Source organism: Eretmochelys imbricata, chromosome 3 (genome assembly GCF_965152235.1).
Source record: "Eretmochelys imbricata isolate rEreImb1 chromosome 3, rEreImb1.hap1, whole genome shotgun sequence".
Classification (NCBI taxonomy): Eukaryota; Metazoa; Chordata; order Testudines; family Cheloniidae; genus Eretmochelys; species Eretmochelys imbricata.
Genome location: NC_135574.1, coordinates 126,386,433 through 126,408,439, shown reverse-complemented (window position 1 = coordinate 126,408,439; position 22,007 = coordinate 126,386,433). Strand labels below are relative to the sequence as shown.

General features: G+C 42.9%; 1 protein-coding gene across 1 annotated transcript in view; it reads left to right on the top strand.

Moving 5' to 3' along the window:
- The window catches only part of RPS6KA2 (ribosomal protein S6 kinase A2), a 469,430-nt gene that overhangs the window by 6,240 nt on the left and 441,183 nt on the right, over positions 1 to 22,007 (top strand). The window lies entirely within an intron of this gene.

The following is a 22,007-nucleotide window of genomic DNA, read 5'->3' as shown; positions in this document are numbered from 1 at the left end:
CAGCAAAACTGTGTTGTGAAAGAGGCAGTCTTGTAGCTTAAAATGAAGGAAGAAAGATATGAGATGTTGGATGGAAGGAATAGGGGAGAAACTCAACAAAAAAGAGAAAAATGGGAGACTGGATTATGGGGGTGTGTGTGTGTATGTATATGTATATATGTGTGTGTGTGTATATATAAATTAAAAATAACACAATACACACACAAAGACCGAGGGAGACCTGGGTATTGACTAGTAGAGAAGAAAAGAACTGGATTCAAAGTTAAGAAGTATGAAAGAATAAAAGATGAGGGTAGCTATGGCATACTGTCTCTTTACATTTTTATACAAGAGAGCATGTAATAGTGATCTGTTACTCTTAGGGGCCATTAAGCAATACATTTGCACAAGTTACAGTGAACTGGACTCAACTGGTGAATTGATACTAAATGCTACCAAGCTTGTGGGTTTACTTCATTCGTCCATTAGACTGGCTCTTCATCCCAAATAGACTGTATGCTCATTAGCTTAACAGTGAAGATAAATAAACACTGCTACGGTCTTGTCTACACTACAAAAATACTGGCTTCTGATAGTGGTTTGACCTGTAAGTGTAGACAAGGACAAGCCGTATTCAGTGCCATGTCAGAAACTGGGATTAAAACCTGCTCAGCTGGGCTCCCCATATCATCCTCATGAGCCTCAGGCTCATTGAAACCCCTACCCCTGAAAACCAGAAGGCTCCTTAGAAGTCACCCCACAATACTTAGTAGACTTGTTAGGCCCCAATGAGACTTCTATATGATGGGGGCTAGAGAAGCTGACATAGCCCCTCAATTCTTGCATGGGGGTAGGAGCTTGGAAGAGCATCAAAAACTCTTCCAAAGCCAGGGGAGTCCTGCAAGCTCCTGAGGCTTGGGGGTGGAGTGGGGCCAATGAACCTCATAAGACTTGTGGCTTGGAAACCCCTTAAGAGACAACTGAGGCTGATGTGGTGGTAAACTATGAATCTGCAGGGACCCACAAGATTTTGGATAGTGGGGAAGGGAAGTTGCCAAACTTCATAAGTAGAGCATGTAGAAAATATTTTAAGAAGGTATATCTGTTTTACATGGTCATTTTGTGAACACAGACTTTCAGGGGAAAATGGCTGGTTTTCCAAGTCTTCTAACTTTTTTTGCCAGTTTTTTTTTATGATACTTTTTAATCACAAGGGTTACTACAGCTCTTGGCTTTCAGTTAACAAAATTTTGATTTTTTTTAAAAAAAAATATAGTGAACCCTGTGGAAACAACTTCAACATTTAAATTTTTTTCGCAACTGTTTTTAAATTTCAACCCTCTCCGCTTTCTGGGTACTGATGCACTTATGCAGATGGAGCCCCCTCCTGTAGACATGAGGAGGTGCATGAGGATTGGGCTCCTCTCTTAAGTGCAGTAGAACCTAAGAGTTACAAATGCCTCAGAAATGGAGGTTGTTCGTAACACTGAACAAAACATTATGGTGGTTCTTTCAAAAGTTTACAGCTGAACAATGAATTAATACAGCTTTGAAGCTTTACTATGCAGAAGAAAAATACTATGTCGTCTTCTGCTCCCAGAGCAGATTTAACCCTCTTGCACCCCTGGATAGCAATGCAAAGTACAGAGGGAAACTGAGGCATACATAGGCGGCATAAAACTGTTACAGAAAATTCTCACATCACAGTTGCATTATATGGAGTTCTCACTGTTTCTTGGCACCTTGGTCTTGGGTTTTCTCTCCTTTTTATGTGCTTTTGCCTTCTATCTATAAGTATCCACAAAGTGCTTACATGGTGGTATCATATCGTACTGTTTTCTGTACTTTCCCCAGCAAGTGGGATGCAAAGCGAGTAACCCAGAACAGGGTGTGGCTATGCCTGTCTAAACAGCCTGCCTCAGTGGTTTTTATAAAGGGTGCGCAAAGAATAAGGAGGCTAAGAAGGCAGAGTTAGAGGTGAAACATCATCAATTACACCATGTAGGAGAGGGTCCTCTCTCCTCACCTAAAGTTTTCTCAAACACTCCTTTATTGCAGGGGCCCACAAACAAATTGTATGTCTTTCCCATTCATATCCTGCTGGTCACCATGAGATTTGAGCTCTGACTGCAAACTATCCAAGCCAGAGTCTGTATAGCACCAAGAACCCTTCCAGGTTTAACTTAGGCAAGTCTACCTATAAAACCACTACAGTGGGACAGCTGTGCTGCTGTAGCGCTTCAGTGTAGACGCTCCCCGTGCTGACGGGAGGGGTTCTCCTGTCAGTATAGGTAATCCATCTCCGAAGAATGATGGAAGAATGCTTCCATTGACTTAGTGTTGTCTACATTGGAAGTTAGGACTGCATAGCTATATCTTTGGGGGAGGGGGAGATGGATTTTTCACATCCCTGAGAAGTATAACTATGCCAATGTAGGTTCCCTAATAAATAGTACAGAGAAGGACCAGTTTCTTGAATGTTAGGTTCCCATCACCATGGATATATGGACTACTGGCTGAGTGACTAATAAGTCTGCCTAACATCCTGTAGCAATCTTCGAGCTGATGGAAGTGCTGCACCCAAATCCAAAGCCAGTTTTATCAGGAAACCCTTCATCTATATTTTAAAGGGTGGCCTGAAGGCACTTAATGCAGACAATAGATTGCATTCACTGCAGGGATGTGTTTAAACAAAATGCTTTGGGCTATATTAGCATCCTTCCCCACTGCTATGCACAGTCCACATAAATCAGATAAAATAGAAAAAACAATAAAAAAAATTACATTGCCTATTGTCTGAGTTAGTGCTGTCTGATTTTGCTGTCACTGGGGACAAGTTCCTTGAATGTCCCAGAGGGCAAAAATGACTAAGAGAACATTAATAGACAATGATTTTCCCAGGACCAGCCAGCAGCAGGAAATATTGGTGTTACCCATGCTGCTTCTGAGACTAATTGAACACAGATGGCTGGGGTGTTTTGATTGTAAAAGTAGGACTGCTCTCCAGGCAAATTTATTTATCTGTAGAAGAGCATTTCCCTCTGTCTGAAAGTTCTAAAAGTGTTAATGAAACTGATGATTTAGTAACTTAGAAATAGATGTTTTGGCCAATGGAAGGCCTCACAACTCAGTTGTTAAAGATCCCATGGTAGTGTTAAGGAAGGGTGTTAATCCTAGACTGTGTTCTGACCAAATTCCTACCTGTCTAGGCTCTCCTTGTAGTTTCAGTTGGGGGCTGTATTCTTTATTTCACTTCCTAAGCTATTGAGAAGTTATGCTGTGTACACTGTAAAACAGTAGGTGCGTTCCTCAGAAATAGCTTCATTTTAGGTGGATTCAGCATTTTTTTTTTTTTTTTTACACTTTCTACACTTCTGTTCCTTTATACCTTTTCCAGGAGTGTTGCCAGTCTTAACTTCAGTATTTTCAGATCTGCTACTGGAAACCTGCTGTTGAAGTTCAATGTATTATCAACAAAAATGACTTCTCTGTCAAAGCTGCCACCTAGCCAGAAATAGAATTAGATAAAACCTCTCAATTTGTTTAATGAAAAACTCATGGCACAACTGAAAAATTTAGGATTTCAGAGCCACCCCTCACCCCCTGTTCTGAAATTTTCAAATATTGCTGTTGCTTTGAAAAATGTATTTCCTCCAACAGTAAAATCAGTAGCTAGATGAAAGTTGAGGAAGAAATAGAATTCTTGTGGTAATGTTTGGAGAGAGCACAGAGTGGCATATAAGCCAGGCTCTTTGGTGTCTAGTAGTCCAACAGGCAGGAGAGAGGACACCAGCAGTACCCTCTGAAGCTACTGTAACATACACACAATTGTCAAGGGAAGGCAAAACAGGTGCCCTAAATACACTTATCCATAGTTATTCCACATCTATTTTTATATAAATGCAGAAGATGAAGAAGACTAGACTGAGTACCAATATTAAAGGATAAACACAGCACTCTCATAGGAGTAAAAACGTAAGACTTGTTGCTCTTGTATTCCTGTCATCATGCTGACAATGTGTTCAAAGTACGTCTGTGCTTATGTAACACTAAAGTCAGTTGACAACAACACAAACTTTCCATAACACTGTGGTGGTATTCAACTGCCAGCTATAGAAAACCTGGAAAACACATTTCCAGCCTATTTGTAAATAATATAATGTCACTGAACTTACCTCTACAGCAATTTCAATGTAGCTTCAAAAAAAGAACAGGAGTACTTGTGGCACCTTAGAGACTAACAAATTTATTAGAGCATAAGCTTTCATGGGCTACAGCTCACATCATCGGATGCATAGAATGGAACATATAATAAGAAGATATATATAATAATATACACATACATACAGAGAAGGTGGAAGTTGCCATACAAACTGTAAGAGGCTAATTAATTAAGATGAGCTATTATCTGCAGGAGAAAAAAACTTTTGTAGTGATAATGAAGATGGCCCATTTAGGCAGTTGACAAGAAGGTGTGAGGATACTTAACATAGGGAAATAGATTCAATATGTGTAATGACCCAGTCACTCACAGTCTCTATTCAAACCCAAGTTAATGGTATCTAGTTTGCATATTAATTCAAGCTCAGCAGTTTCTCATTGGAGTCTGTTTTTGAAGCTTTTCTGTTGCAAAATTTGCCACCCTTAAATCTTTTACTGAGTGGCCGGTGAGGTTGAAGTGTTCTCCTGCCGGTTTTTGAATGTTATGATTCCTTATGTCAGATTTGTGTCCATTTATTCTTTTACATAGAGACTGTCCGGTTTGGCCAACGTACAAGGCAGCGGGGCATTGCTGGCACATGATGGCATATATCACATTGGTAGATGTGCAGGTGAATGAGCCCCTGATGGAGTGGCTAATGTGATTAGGTCCTATGATGGTGTCACTTGAATAAATATGTGGACAGAGTTGGCAGCAGGCTTTGTTGCAAGGATAGGTTCCTGGGTTAGTGTTTCTGTTGTGTGGTGTGTGCTTGCTGGAGAGCATTTGCTTCAGGTTGGGGGGCTGTCTGTAATCAAGGACTGGTCTGTCTCCCAAGATCTGTGAGAGTGAGGGATCATTTTTCAGGATAGGTTGTAAATCTTTGATGATGCGCTGGAGAGGTTTTAGTTGAGGGCTGAAGGTGACAGCTACTGGCGTTCTGTTATTTTCTTTGTTGGGCTTGTCCTGTATTAGGTGACTTCTGGGTACTCTTCTGGCTCTGTCAATCTGTTTTTTCACTTCAGTAGGTGGGTATTGTAGTTTTAAGAATGCTTGATAGAGATCTTGTCGGTGTTTGTCTTTGTCTGAGGGATTGGAGCAAATGCAGTTGTATCTTCGAGCTTGGCTGTAGACAATGGATCATGTGATGTGTCCTGGATGGAAGCTGGAGGCATCTAGATAAGTATAGCAGTCAGTAGATTTCCGGTATAGGGTGCTGTTTATGTGACCATCGCTTATTAGCACAGTAGTGTCCAGGAAATGGACCGCTTGTGTGGACTGGTCTAGGCTGAGATTGATGGTGGGATGGAAATTGTTGAAATCATGGTGGAATTCCTCAAGGGCTAAGGAAGCGTTGTTCTAAGTCAGCCATAAAAATGCTGGTATACTGTGGGGCCATGCAGGTACCCATAGCAGTGCTGCTGACCTGAAGGTATACATTGTCCCCAAATGTGAAATAGTTGTGGGTGAGGACAAAGTCACAAAGTTCAGCCACCAGGTTTGCCATGACATTATCGGGGATACTGTTCCTGATAGCTTGTAGTCCATCTTTGTGTGGAATGTTGGTGTAGAGGGCTTCTACATCCATAGTGGCCAGGGTGGTGTTTTCTGGAAGATCACTGATTGATTGTAGTTTCCTCAGGAAGTCAGTGGTGTATTGAAGATAGCTGGGAGTGCTGGTAGCGTAGGGCCTGAGGAGAGAGTCCACATAGCCAGACAATCCTGCTGTTAGGGTGCCAATGCCTGAGATGATGAGGTGTCCAGGATTTCCAGGTTTATGGATCTTGGGTAGCAAATAGAATACCCCTGATAGGGGTTCTAGGCATGTGTCTGCACAGATCTGTTCCTGTGCTTTTTCAGGGAGTTTCTTGAGCAGATGGTGTAGTTTCTTTTGATAATCCTCAGTGGGATCAGAGGATAATGGCCTGTAGAATGTGGAGTTAGAGAGCTGCCTAGTAGCCTCTTGTTCATATTCCAACTTATTCATGATGACAGCATCTCCTTTGTCAGCCTTTTTGATTATGATGTCAGAGTTGTTCCTGAGGCTGTTGATGGTGTTGTGTTCAGCACGGCTGATGTTCTGGGGCAAGTGATGCTGCTTTTCCACAATTTCAGCCCGTGCATGTCGATGGAAGCAATCTATGTAGAAGTCCAGTCTGTTTCGACCTTCAGGAGGAGTCCATGCAGAATCCTTCTTTTTGTAGTGTTGGTAGGAAGGATTCTGTGGGTTAGTATGTTGTTCAGAGGTTTGTTGGAAATATTCTCTGAGTCAGAGATGTCAAAAGTATGATACAGTTCTGTGGTGACCTGGAATCCTGTTTGTGGGGCTGGACGGACAAAAGGAGAGGCCCCGAGACAGGACAGACTCTTCTGCTGGGCTAAGAGTATAGCTGGAAAGATTAACAACATTGTTGGGTGGATTAAGGGACTACTGTTGAGGGTCCTTGTGGCATGTAGCAGTTTGGACAGTTTAATGTACTTTTTCTTTTGTAGAGAAGCAAAGTTTGTGTTGTAAATGGCTTGTCTAGTTTTTGTAAAATCTATCCATGAGGAAGTTTGTGTAGTTTCAGTATGCACAATGCCTTGCCTACAATCCTTCATCATTCAGTGGCTGGGCAGACAACTGATATAGGTCAGGCTAGTAATCTTCTAACCTACTGTCCCAAGAGCTGTTTTTATTACAATGTCAGATGAGGCCATTACCTTAAAGTTTAGTAATGGTATTTATGCTGGTGTGGTTTCCTTGTTAGGAAAGGTTCTATTAACTTGACATATTGGAATGGGACAGGGAGGTCTCTGCCTGGTTAAAGAGCTATCTAATCATGATCTTAATGATGACTTCTAATATTGGACCTAAGGATGGGATCCTCAAAAGTCCCTAACTCTTGGGTTTAGGCTCCTAAATCCCAGTTTCGGCTCCACTGTAATCCACAGAACTCCCAAGTCCCACCAAACCCTGTAGTCACCTAAACTTCACTCAGCGGAGAAGTTTTCAGGGTAAAAGCTCCCTAGCCACCTCTGTTCCTGCTTCTGAGCACATCCACTGCCGCCAGGCATCTGATGGAGATGGCAGTGCTGCTGCCACTCACCTTATCCATTTTAAACCAGTGGTTAGAGCACTCACCCGGGAAGTGGGAACCCCACATTCAATTCCCCTCTCAGGAGGCTGCTCTAACCACTGAGCTATGGGGTATTCTGACGTGGTGTGCCCTCAGACATGCCTGTTGAAGCTGCTCCACTCTGGATCAATAATGAGAGTGACTGGAGCAGCAGAATTGGCCCCAGAGTCTCCCACCTCCAAGGCAGGAGCCCTATCCATTGGACTGCGGTCATTCTCCTTCTCTCTTGCCCAATGACTGTTCCATTGTGGATAAATACGTGACTCGCACATATCATTCAGCATTGCAAGGACTAAGTCCGTTTGTGGACTGCAATCTAACTACTTAGCTAAGGAGATAGAAATGCATGTATGGGAAACAAAGGTCAATGCCAATACATATGTGGGATATATGCAAAACTAACTGCTCTGAATTGATCTTTTTGCTGCACAGAAGACTGACTTATCTGTTGTATTTTGTGTGTTGGAATAAACCTGAAACATGTAGTTTTACCCTGCGGCAGGAAGGATAGTAGATAAGAAGAATGTTTAAAAGGTTGTGTGCCTTAAAACGTCTTTTGATCCTAGGAATAGTTTGTTCTTTCCAGAAAAAGCAAATAGGTAGCTGATCATCAAATTTACAGTACAATGTGGGGAGGGAGAGAGAGGATGTATAATACAACATAAACTTTTGTTTTAATAACTGGTTGAGGTTGCTAAGTGACAGCAGTGCATTTAGCCATCAAATTGTTTACAAAATCCAAGCTCTTGGAAATGAACAGATAAAGATATTATATATCCTCTTGTGCTGAAATAATGAACAAACACATTCTTATCAAGTAATGCATTTTTATTCAACAAAATACGTTTATCTCTGACCCCAAATCCTAGTCTACTCAGTTATGAGGAATCTCAAAATAGAAACATAACCTCTTTGAAAAATAAACATGAAATTTAAAATTGACCTTAAATGCATGTCCACATATGTAATTTTTATCATTGGTTGGTATTGATACATGTGTTTCTAAGAAATTACTCTCATTTTTTTCTTGATAGTACTGCCAGTGTTACGTTGTGCTTTCTACTAGATAAGAATGGTGTATGTAGGCAGTGTAAGATTTATAATGTCCTTAGCTATTTATTTGTTTGTTTGTTTGCTTTTAAAGATTTGGCAGGTAACAAGAGTTTTGTAACTTAGCAATGTTAATTGGCTTTTGAAATGGACTTTTTGGAAGTTCCAAAGGGGTCTCTTTTCTTTAAACATTTCTCATTATATTTTTTAAAAGAGCCATTTCTTCATTTACTTACTAAAAAGAAAAAACAATTGGAGTTGGTCAGGGCACCAAGTTAATACTGGCTCCTGAATTACCCTGTCCAATTCAATGCACACCTGACAAATAAGCATGATCCCTTGGTATCTGAGGCCCAGTCCTGTACACAGTCAATTGCAGAAGCCCCCCTCCACCTGTGTTGAACCCACTTGAAGTCGTGGCGGGGGTGGGCACATGTGGATGCTGGGATTTGTCCATGTGCAGTCAGCTGCAAACCTACATTAGCCATTCAAGGAGTCTAGTTTCATTCTGTATCATGGTCAGCAGTACTAAAGTCATAGCAGGTTAAGGGGCAAATTGTGGCTGGCTGTTACATGGGTGAATGGTCTGAGTGGATGCGGAAGAAAATAGGGGGACGTGTAAGGAGTCTCCCTTCCCTGGTGCATTCAGATCCTGTTCAAAGGGCCCTGATCATATACCCCTCCTCAAAGGAGACGTTGCTGTTTTTTATATATATTGGTTGTTTTCTTTCTTCCCTCACTAGCTGAACCAGGGACATCTGATGTATATTTAAATGAGTAGGAGGGGCTGTTACTGTATGTAGAAAAGCAAAAATTCTGCTCTATGGGATTTTTTTTCTTCAACATTATATTCATTTTTCATTCATTAAGGCTCAACAAGAGCATGATGTGATAACAAAAAATCCCTTCCCAAGTACTGCATCCCTTCAGACAAAGGCAGTAACTTTACAGATATGGAGCTGTGTATCTACTAGTGGCATATGTGTAGGGGTCTACCAAATTTGCAGCTGTGAAAATCGCATTATGGACTGTGAAATCTGGTTTCCAGCTGTCCAGCAGAGCGCATAGGCTGCTGGCTGGGCGCCCAATTCTGAAGGCAGTGCTGTGGCCAGCAGCACTGGAGGAGTGCGTGTGGCATGTATGGTATTGCCACCCCTACTTCTGCGCTGCAATGACCAACCCATGAAAAATGTGGGATTTCTCTGTAGCGTTTATCAAACTGGGGGCCCCAACCCAAAAGGGGGGTTGCAAGCCTATTGTGGAAGAGAGGGTCACAGTATTGAGACCCATATTTCTGCGCTGCTGCTGGCAGCAGCACTGCCTTCAGAGCTGGGTGCCTGGCCAGCCGCTGCCACGCTCCAGCTGCCCAGCTCTGAAAGCAGAGTTGAGAGCAGCAGCGGCTGGCCAGGCACCCAGCTCTGAAGGCAGTGCTGCTGCCAGCAGCAGCGCAGAAGTAAGGGTCTCAATACTGTGACCCTCTCTTCCACAGTAGGCTTGCAACCCCCCTTTTTGGGTTGGGGCCCCCAGTTTGATAAACGCTGTGGAGAAATCCCACATTCGTCTTGGGGTGGTCACGGAAAAATAGCAAACTTCACAGATGTGTTAGACATCCAAGAAATTTGCTGTTGAAGCTGTGACCGACCTCTGAAAAATGTGGGATTTAAGTAGCCCCCCTGTTTGTGTGCTGAATATAGTGCAGCTAACATATCTTCTCTGCTTTGTGGCAAGATAGGAATATGAGCATAGGAATATGAGCAAATATTGGGTAAAGCAGAACAGTCTTACCATGAAAATGGCCTTTGCACTTACAGGCCATGTTAGAAAAGTATGGAAAGGTCACATGATTTACAGGCCATTCTTCTTTCATAACCAGCCATGCTTGCTTGATGGGTTTATATCCACTTGAGCCTGACACCGTTTCTGCTAAAGGCAAAGAATAACCTAGGGCCGAGAGGCAGAGAGAAGTGACTGTGAAGTACTATCACAGCAGAATAAAATGCAACATTTCAGTGAGATGTAATTACAGCCAAAAAGTAATATTTAATGCAATGTTAAGATTATGTAATTAAAATAAAGCCAGGAATTGGGTGTGTTTGGGTTCTCTTACGCTGCCTAGACTATATGGTGTGGTATCAGGCTTGAGTTTTGTGTTATTGGTCTTTAACATGGGGCACATTACAAAGACATTTGCATTAAATGACTGCTTTCTTATAGCAATTCACAGATACTACATCCACTGTTCATGCTCCTTAACTGCTCTAGCTTTTTATGTAGTCAACCCCAAAATGTTACTGACCTGCTCCCGGTAAATAGTGCAGCATTCAGCTTATTTCTCTTCAGGACACAGAGTGGTGAACTGTATCTGATTCTCTTCCTCAAGAGCCTTTGCATATGGGGTCCCACAGGGATTCATCCTGACTGCTCCTATCTCAAAGTCTATATGAGACCATTTGATGAGATGGTAAGAAACCAGGCTGTGGGACATTTCTCCTTTGCTCAGATTCTTCACTTGACACTTCGTCCACCTATCTGTCAGTTAAGGCACCCTATCTGTCAGTAAAGGCACCTTGAATGTGACCTTCAAAGCCTTCATTGGATCAGGATACAGTTAAATGGGTGACCACCTCTACATCCATGAGTTGCACAGGGAGCTTTGCTCCTGTGTAGGGTGACCAGATAGCAACTGTGAAAAAACAGGATGGGGGTGGCGGGGTAATAGGTGCCTATATAAGAAAAAGTCCCCAAAAATGGGACTGTCCCTTTAAAAATGGGACATCTGGTCACCCTACTCCTGTAGGACAGTGAAATCACGCAAAGCCCAGGATAAAGGGCATGAAAGCCAGCACGCAAGAGGTTTCTCATTCCATAGCCACACCCCCACACCTGAAACTACACAAATGATTCCCTAAATTCTCTCCCAGTCAGTGAGGGCTAAACAGGCAGGAAACTCCATGAGTTTAGTCAATGATAGTCTGAGGGACCTCTGATAGTCAGATTTAATAAACCAGGAGGCAATTAGTACCATAGTGATGGGGGCTATTTTAAAAAAGAACACCTTGAAAGATTTTTGCAGTCTTGACTGTAGCATTTGTTCATTAGCAACTGCTCTAATATCAAAGGAATAAGCAAGGAAAGACCTGAGAATTTTTCAGAAGGTACAAAACACTTAATAGAGTTAGACTGCTTGATTAGTGGTAAATTAATAGCTCTATTTAGTTTTCCTCCCTGGGCAAATAGTCCGCTGTGAGACCCCATCCTTTCACAGTGGCATTGAGAACTCATGGGAGTATGTTGTTTATGAACTAATCATGTTGTCTGGAGAGAAGAGTCACTTGACACTCCCTAATGTCAAGAATAATTATTTCTGTGATGAGTACAGCACCTTCTACCGCATTGTTGTATTTTGTTTTTCTATCTTAAAACTGGAGAGAGCTAAAATTTTACAGATCCAGGGTTATAAGCTAGTCTTGCCATGAGCAGGCCAGTCTTTCTTTCCTTGTAACAAAGAGTTGGAAAACCTATTTATTTTTCTTTTACTCCTATATAGAGTTTTATTCACTCTCACAGAACTAGTCAGACTACTTCCTACCCCAGGCTCAAATAGAGACACTCTCCTTACTTCTCCTCCCTGCCCCCAAATTTTTGGAACCTGCCTAACTCTGAAACTTAGACAATTCTAGCTAACCAAATAATAAAAGTGTAGAATAATGCATGAAACACTGCAACCCCTCCCTGACTACTGCTGGGGAACTGAAGCAATCTCTTCCATTCCACTGCTCACTGCGACAGAAGAAGCTGGAAGAAGGAAAACTCCAACATCAGTCACAGGAACTACACTCTCGTGAAAAGAAAAGGAGTACTTGTGGCACCTTAGAGACTAACCAATTTATTTGAGCATAAGCTTTCGTGAGCTACAGCTCACTTCATTGGATGCATAAAGTGGAAAATACAGTGAGGAGATTTATATACACACAGACCATGAAAAAATACACATTGTAAGGAAAGTGATCACTTAAGATGAGCTATTACCAGCAGGAGAGTGGGGTGGGGGAAGAGAAAACCTCTCTCGTGAGCAGGTTCACTTACAGAATTTCGACAAATCTATCTCACTGCTGTGAAGGTGGTGAAGAGATCTTACCTTTGGGCTGCAAACTTTGAGTAGTAAATTGATGGCTAACCCAGACTGCCTCCATTCTGTTCCTGAATGCAGCACCTTTCCTGTGGAGGATTACCTTATTTGCAGTGGATCACCTCCTTCCACCATGAGAACCAGCTGAGAGAGGGAGCCAGAACTATGAGACTCTTGTTACGAGAATTCATAACATTCACGCAAGAAGTCTGCAGAAGCCCTAATGGCAATCAGGGCTTCTACCTGGACCTCTGATCATTGCCCTTCCAGGAAGGCTAGAGAGTAGAAAATCCCTGGCACCCTACTCACAGAGAACACCACCTTTTGGGAGGACTCTACCATTCACCTTAAAATATGGATGGGTCTTACCAGTAGTAAAGAAATCCTAGTTCAGAAAGCCTTTGCCCAGGAGTCTAGCATGGAGATTTCCAAAACCATAAAGAGGTTTAGCAACACAAAATATGTAAGATGTATGGATAAGTCCCCTGTCCTGCTTTGCATATCTCTGTATAGGTGTCTTTGCCATATAGAAAGATGTAGGCCTATGACTGCAAATGAAAGTAAACTTAGCAGTGCCCTTCAACCTAGTAAATCTCAGGGGCAGGGGTGAGCGTACTCCCAAGTTTGGCAAGGCGTTCACATGACCTGACCTGGCAAGAGTAGTTACTCCCATCAGTGCAGCGAGCATGGGATAGCTCCTCAGTTGTAGGGACAGGGGTCTGATATAAGTTCCAAGATGATGGTGGTGCAAGTATTATTTTTATCTTAGTAGCACCTAGGATCCCAAGTCTCAGACCAGCATTGCATTGTGCTAGGTGCTGTACAAAGCAGAACTTACCTTCTCAATAGTTTTGATTTCACCCTCTTGAGAAAGAATGTTAAGGATTAACACATTAATAGGAAAAAACAATTAAAATGTACATGAACAGAAATAAAGGAGTAAACTAGAAAGGAGCAGTTATAGATCTAGGGTGGGAGCCACAACAATACTTAGTCCCATTCCCAGGCACTGCTGTGATCCACAAACCTCCTGCCAGGCTGCCCCTGAACCTTGTACATGCCTTCGCTCGCTCGGTGCCTCAGCTTTTTGCCTCTGGGCACTCAGACAGCAGCCTCACTCTAGGCGTGATTGTCTCCTGCCTAAGCCACCGAGCAACTCACAAACTGGGAAAGAGAGGCAGGCGTGCCGCCACCTAAGTCATGTGTGGAAGCCTGTCCAGCAGGTGACTGCTAAGCATGCCTTCCGGATGGGGCCCCACAAACACAAAACAGCTGGAGGTGGGGAGGACAGCCTCTCTTTTAACCTTTAGCCAGGTGGTTAGGGTACTCAGCCAGGATGTGAGAGCTCCCTAGTTCCAGGTCCCCACTTCTCCTGAAGTAGAGAAGGGATTTGAACAGGTCTCTGCCACCTCTCAGGTGAGTGCTCTAATGGCTGAGCTATGGGATATTCTGATGTAAGGCTCCCTCAAACTGTCCTACTGAAGTTGTTCCACTTGAATTCAGTCATTAAATATTAACTGGGCCAGTGAAAAGTGACTCTATAGCCTGATAGTTAGGGTATTCCCCTCTCAGGAGGACTGGGGACTTGAACCAGGGGTCTCCCACTTCCCAGGTGAGTACTCTAGCCTAAAGGTTAGAACGGAGGGCCTCCTGCCCCCAGCTATTTTGTTTTGGGCTGCACACACAACTCAGGTGGCAAATGCCTATCTTCTTCTGGTGTGTGAATCACAAGCAGAGCCAGGAGCCTCCCTACAGCTGGGACTTAGGTGCTGAACTTGCGGGGTGGGAGGTGCTGGGGACACACTCCTCAGTTTGTCACTGGCTAACTTAGATGGCTCCCTGCCTAGAGTGCGGGCATTGTGGATTGCAATCAAGGGCACCAATCTCTCCTCAGTTATTGTACGGGAACCCAGGCACCTAAATGAGGCATTGTAGATCATAGTATTCTCCCTATGATTTTTCTAGGCATAAATTTATAAACTTCCCAGGAGTAGAAAGAACACCAAGACTCCAGCAATTATGACATCCACAGTGTTCCTTCCTATCCTTCCCAAGATAGGGTGTTTGTGGAGTTCCATGAGGATGGGGCCACCAGGACCAGGTCAGTGCCACGATGCTCAGCACAACATGTAAATCCTTTTGTGGATCCCACCCCAAATATTTTCAAATGTGGAAACTCTGCTCCTTTGTTACTCCTAAACTCCACAGGAACAAATCTTAAGAGCTGGTCTTGGTGGCCCCATCCTCATGGAATTCCATAAACACCCTATCTTGGGGAGGATAGGAAGGAACACTGTGGACATCATAATTGCTGGAGTTTTGGTCTTGGTGTTCTTTCTACTCCTGGGAAGTTTATAAGTTTGGGAGGAATCACGGAGTTTATAGATCTGTCTTTACAGTATTGGAGATGGAAAATTTGTGGTCCAGATTGGAAATGTGGAAGAGGGTGCGGGCTGGGCTGGCTATAAAGGATTTGTTGGTGCACAGCTGAAGATGGGCATTAGTGCAGGGTTGAAGCTAATGCTGTCTGTGGAAACTTAACTATGAATTCTCAGGCATTAAAAATTTTTGGTGTCCTTTTCAACTTCAGTCTTAACTTAGAATTTCCTGTCTTTTTTTATGGTGTGTTTTTTTTTTTTTTTTTTTTTTTTTTTTACACTAAGAAGATCTAATGAGGTTGTTTTTTGGACAGATTTACAAGTTTAATTCCAATTGAACAAATATTTTTCTCTGCTAATTAGAAAAGGACAATAAAAATGCTGCTTATTAATAACCAAATTCTAACTTCATTTAGACTTGTGCAACCCTGGCAATTTAGATGATCTTTGCTCATTATTTTTGTCTCCATTCTGAAACTGTTTTCTTCCCTTTTTTAACTGGTCTGTTTATGTGAAATGAGTAATTCGAAGACTGATTACTAGGTTCCTTCAGCCTTGTCAGGCAACTTTCTTTGTTACAGATTCTTGGAGGAAGATATAATATGCACAATGTGGAACAAGGTTTGCTTCGTATATTTTCAGTAATGTTTAGCATTATGTCTAATTTTCCAAAGTTTGAAACATGAGGGATTAGACACTGAAATTTATATTTAGGCACCTAAATCAATTACCTGATCTTCCGGTGTACTGAGCAACCACCACGCCCATTTGAGGGCATCAGGAACCCCAAGGTGCTCCATACCTCTCAGAATCAAAACCACTTTGTAGGAGCCTGGTTTTTAGCACCTAAGTTTGAAAATGTTGGCTAATGTATAGAAAATGTGTTCAGATGTATTGTGTTTGTAATTCCAAAACATTTTGTAGTGCATGTTATAATAGAAAGCATGCAGTATAACAGAAAGATGAGCAGTGTGCACATGTAAAAATGTTGACCTGATATCTAATCACATACATGACTGTGATGTTTTAAGTGATTTTTACATTCAAGTCCCTTCTCCAAATCTGGAGCACCCCTCTTAAGACACTTCTATTGGATTCACCAAAACTTTTATCAGGATGTTTTCTCAGGTCAAGGATGTAATTTCTGATCCAAACCATAGAACAAGACCCACCACAAAATATTCTATCATCTGCTGGTTAGGGCACTTGCTTAGGAGGTGAAAGACCTGGGTTAAAATCCTTGACCCAAATAAGGCAGAGTAGGGACTTTAACCTGGGTCTCCCACCTCCCAGGTAAGTGCCCTAACCATCGGGCTATTGGCTGTTCCCTCTTGCTCTCTGTTTTTGGCAGAAAAACATTCAAAAAGATCTTGGTTTCATTCCGCATCAGAATGGACTCAAATGTCAAAACCTCAACTTTTCACAAAACAGTATTCTTGTTTTCCGGCCAGCCCTGTTAAGAAGGAAATACAATATAGAAACTCTAAAAAGAGGTGACACTGGTACAAGAAAAGGCAACTGGTCAGCCAAAACTCAGCACTACTATCAGATTAGTGTGCGATGGTTACTTCTCTGCTGAATAAAATACTTCAATACCATCACTTGATGGCTACATGATTGTGATATCTAACCCTTCCTTAGATTTTCCATCATTATGCTGAGAGCCTGCGTCTGTTTTTAGTTCAGTGGCAGTGTAGCAAATTGATCCCAGGCCTCCTGCTTCCCACTGTCCCATTAGATATAGTGTTGTTATGGATCCTCTTCATTCGTTGGGGGTCAACACCAAACAGCACTCTGCATGAATCCTTTCCCCACGAGGGAGGAGTAAGTGAAGCAAAACAGGTGGAGGTTGATGTCTGACCAGGAAGTGACGGAGAAAAGAAGGGGCAGTGGAGAGAGTGTCCCGTACCATATTTGGTGCCCTATTAAGATTTGTCTGTGTTTGAATAAAACAAGTGCCATCATAGATGTCTTCGCAGAAACTGTATCCCTGGCTTCAGTTAAACAAAATCTGATTAAAAAGATGTTCGGCTTGGAGGCACGTATCACAGTAAAAGAATGACACAACACCTGCATTTCTTTCCATGCTGTGGCTGTATTTCTGATCTTATTTTCCTCACCTTGGTTACCGGATGAAGTTTGTGATAGAGTGAGCTTTCAGAAATGAGAGATGTAGTTCCCTGTAATCTGAAAGTGAATGCAAGTAAAGATACTTCAGGTTCAGTGACATTCTGTGATGTTCAGGAGCATTTGTGAAACAGAGATGCCAAAGATCCCTTTCTCACCCAAAAAGGGGTGTTTATTTTGCAAATCACAGCAACAGTGGCATTTAAATTGCACAGCTAACACAAGGTAACATTTCCATGCCCTAGGGTGGGGATTTGAATGTGCACCTCTTGCATCCCAGCCCTGCACCCAAAGCTCTAAGCTCTTGGGTATAAGGGGGGGTGGTACTTCCTCTTCCTCCTTTAGTGAACCTAGCCCTTCCTTTCCTCTGCTTTTATTGGAACAAAAGTCAAAAATGCCCAAAATCTTAATGAAACATTCTATGTAGGTTGATCCAAAATGAAATTTTTCTGATGTATTTTTCAATTGGCTGAAAATGTAAAAAAAAAAATAAATAAATAAAAAAATCAGTTCTGGTTTGATCTGAACTGACTGACACAAACAAAAAACATCAGTTAATTAGTCAGCTCGTGTCACACACATACTTTCACTCTCTCTCTCTCCCCCTCGGCACGAGCTACTAGTTGTCTGAATATATGCCCCTTTTCTCAGATCATCCAACTGAATTCTTTTTCAGTGCTTATTTTCAAGACACTAAAACTCTCTCTTGATATTTTACATAGTAACACACTGTTCTTTAAAGGTGCATTGTTATACATTTTCTAAACTAGCGCTCCAAATTGAAAACAAGAGCATTAATCTCTGACAATTATACTGAATCAGATATTACTGAATATCAATTTAAAAAACGTAAGTCTTCTTTCTATCTATTGTGCTTAAAACCCAAGTGATGGTGATGCCAGCCTCCATTGCCTACTCGCTAAATTTTCAAACAAGCACCTCTGTGCTTTCTCACATGCTGGGAGAAGTTCCCAGTAAACAATCACAATGCTATCTCAATATCTACCTTCAAATTCCTCCTCAAAACTTTGTCATGATGCCTACAAAAAAGCTTAAGGGTGAGGCTACTTGGGTACTGAGACCATGGCTTATCATGCTGACCAACATTCTCACTGTTTCCTTGCACTCCCCGTCTTTGTATCCATCTGTTGTCTCTTGTCTAAAACCTGGTTCCTGCTGCAAAGAGCCTACAATCTGTCTTTTTGTTCTGCATTCGTACAGTGCCTAGTACATACAGTTCTGGTCCATGACTAGAGCTTCTAGGTGTTATGCTAATATTACTACTACTAATGTACTAATATAACAAGTGAATCTCTATTTTTATTGGCTAAGTTCACATTACTTTTCCTTTTGAACTAAATGTTAAGATAGGTGGCCTATTGCCCAATAACTATCATCACTAGCCATTGGTCCTGCACTTAAAAACACCCTATGTCTTAAGCCAGGCAAGGAGAAATCATACAAGGTTCTAGCCCTGAGATAATGTGGGTTGGAAAAAGACATGGTATGCATTTATATATTTATGTGAGGGGCTGAGTAACCACTGGAGATGTGCATTTTCCAGGGTGGGAATGTGCAGAGCAAATGTCTACAGCAGGCTTCAACAGGTTAACTTGAGAGCCTGTCCTCAAGCAAGGGAGGCCTCATTCTCATTTCACTTACGCTGGTGCAAAATCAAATGTAACTGGTTGAAGCCAATGGAACTATACCAGTGTACATTGGTATGAGATCATAACTGGCCCTTGGGAGAGGAAAGGACCATTAGAGACCTCATTCATCCAGCCTGTAAGTTCCCCCAACTTCGCTTCTTCCCTGATGCTCCTAGACTAATGCAGAAATAGCTCTGTACGAATGGCTAGAAGAGCGACTGGTAATTTTGACAGACTAAATCACAGAAGCAAAGCTGTTAACATAACCCTGTCACTGTGCAACACAAAACAGTTACACGTGATTTGGGGTTTTAACTACAGTGACCTCTGCCTACTTAGTCCCATGGCAACAACCACCATTAAAAATCTTTTTAACCTTTTCTTAAAGGTATAGAAAAGAAGGCTAAAAAAGGGTCAAAGCATTTGAAGTGCAAAGTATGAAGTTAGGCTTTCATTTTAACTATATCCCTTATTCCCTTTTCCCGTAGAGAGTTTTTATAGGAGAAAATCCCCTGGTTGACTGCCGTTTAGCAGATATTAAAGATGGTAATACCTGTTCTTTTGGGGGAAAAGAGAGAAAATTAGTTAAGATGGGCTGGAGCTGCTGCTGTTAAAGTCCAGTCCTGCTTCCTTGAAGACACAACAAGACAAAAGGGGGGAGAAAAGACCAGCATAGATTGAACATGCAGCTTCTGTGTCTGGTGCTGACTCTCACTTGCAGCCTCGCTGCTGGAGAAAGCTGGGCACAGCACATGGTCTCATCAGCCACTCCGAGACCTAGCAAACTTGTACTAGTGTTGTGCTGTTTTGGCCATTGCTTTTAGCAGCCTCTCGGGTCACAGGCTCACAGCAGTGTTGCAACAGATGCAATCTTGGTAGCTGAGCCAGACCCTTATTAAACAGAAGGCAAAAACGGAGAGAGAGAGAAAAAATAAAAGTTGGGGAAGGAAAGTGACAGCTGAGGAAGTGGATGACCGCAAGAACCCAAGGCTCACTCCCCAGGATTTAGCCAAAGCTGCTGGACCTGGCAGTGTCATTTGGGTTCCTCTTTTTGTCCCCATTAGGTCAGGACTGTATTTTAAAGAATCCTTATTGTGGTTACAGGGACAAACCCTCCCGATGTGTAGAAAGAATAGTAAATATGGCAGGCGACCAGCTTGGCTTAACAGTGAAATCCTTCCTGATCTTAAACACAAAAAAGCAGCTTACAAGAAGTGGAAGACTGGACAAATGACCAGGGAAGAGTATAAAAATATTGCTCGGGCATGTAGGAATGAAATCAGGAAGGCTAAATCACACCTGGAGTTGCAGCTAGCGAGAGATGTTAAGAGTAACAAGAAGGGTTTCTTCAGGTATGTTGGCAACAAGAAGAAAGCCAAGGATAGTGTGGGCCCCTTACTGAATGAGGGAGGCAACCTAGTGACAGAGGATGTGGAAAAAGCTAATGTACTCAATGCTTTTTTTGCCTCTGTCTTCACGAACAAGGTCAACTCCCAGACTGCTGCACTGGGCAGCCCAGCATGGGGAGGAGGTGGCCAGCCCTATGTGAAGAAAGAAGTGGTTCGGGACTATTTAGAAAAGCTGGACGTGCACAAGTCCATGGGGCCGGATGCGTTGCATCTGAGAGTGCTAAAGGAATTGGCGGATGTGATTGCAGAGCCATTGGCCATTATCTTTGAAGACTCATGGCGATCGGGGGAAGTCCTGGAAGACTGGAAAAAGGCTAATGTAGTGCCAATCTTTAAAAAAGGGAAGAAGGAGGATCCTGGGAACTACAGTCAGCCTCACTTCAGTCCCTGGAAAAATCATGGAGCATGTCCTCAAGGAATCAATTCTGAAGCACTTAGAGGTAAGTGATCAGGGACAGTCAGCATGGATTCACCAAGGGAAAGTCATGCCTGACTAATCTAATTGCCTTCTATGATGAGATAACTGGTTCTGTGGATGAAGGGAAAGCAGTGGACGTGTTATTCCTTGACTTTAGCAAAGCTTTTGACACGGTCTCCCACAGTATTCTTGTCAGCAAGTTAAAGAAGTATGGGCTGGATGGATGCACTACAAGGTGGGTAGAAAGTTGGCTAGATTGTCGGGCTCAACGGGTAGTGATCAATGGCTCCATGTCTAGTTGGCAGCCGGTATCTAGCGGAGTGCCCCAAGGGTCAGTCCTGGGGCCGGTTTTGTTCAATATCTTCATTAATGATCTGGAGGATGGTGTGGATTGCACCCTCAGCAAGTTTGCAGATGACACTAAACGGGGAGGAGTGGTAGATATGCTGGAGGGTAGGGATAGGATAGGATACAGAGGGACCTAGACAAATTGGAGGATTGGGCCAAAAGAAATCTGATGAGGTTCAACAAGGACAAGTGCAGAGTCCTGCACTTAGGACGGAAGAATCCAATGCACTGCTACAGACTAGGGACCGAATGGCTCGGCAGCAGTTCTGCAGAGAAGGACCTAGGGGTGACAGTGGACGAGAAGCTGGATATGAGTCAGCAGTGTCCCCTTGTTGTCAAGAAGGCCAATGACATTTTGGGGTGTATAAGTAGGGGCATTGCCAGCAGATCGAGGGACGTGAGCGTTCCCCTCTATTCGACATTGGTGAGGCCTCGTCTGGAGTACTGTGTCCAGTTTTGGGCCCCACACTACAAGAAGGATGTGGAAAAATTGGAGAGAGTCCAGCGAAGGGCAACAAAAATGATTAGGGGTCTGGAGCACATGACTTATGAGGAGAGGCTGAGGGAACTGGGATTGTTTAGTCTACGGAAGAGAAGAATGAGGGGGGATTTGATAGCTGCTTTCAACTATCTGAAAGGTGGATCCAAAGAGGATGGATCTAGACTATGCTCAGTGATAGCAGATGACAGGACAAGGAGTAATGGTCTCAAGTTGCAGTGGGGGAGATCTAGGTTGGATATTAGGAAAAACTTTTTCACTAGGAGGGTGGTGAAACACTGGAATGCGTTACCTAGGGAGGTGGTGGAATCCCCTTCCTTAGAAGTTTTTAAGGTCAGGCTTGACAAAGCCCTGGCTGGGAGGATTTAGTTGGGGATTGGTCCTGCTCTGGGCAGGGGGTTGGACTAGATGACCTCCAGAGGTCCCTTCCAACTCTGATATTCTATGATTCTATGATAGGACACCTTTTCAGGATCAGGATGATGAGGGCCCGCTGTGGTAGGGTGAGTCCCAGGAGACAGCAGGCAGGCTGGCAGCCATGATGGTGAATGTTGCTCCTTTCAGTCTATTTGTTTTCCAGCCTAGTATTTACAGGAGAACTGAAAGTATTTTTAAGGCCTTCAAAAGGGGAGGGAGGTGTGGGCTCTTCTAGCTATTGCCTCATTACTTTGTCCACCAGTTAGGCCTAATTTCCAGCACAC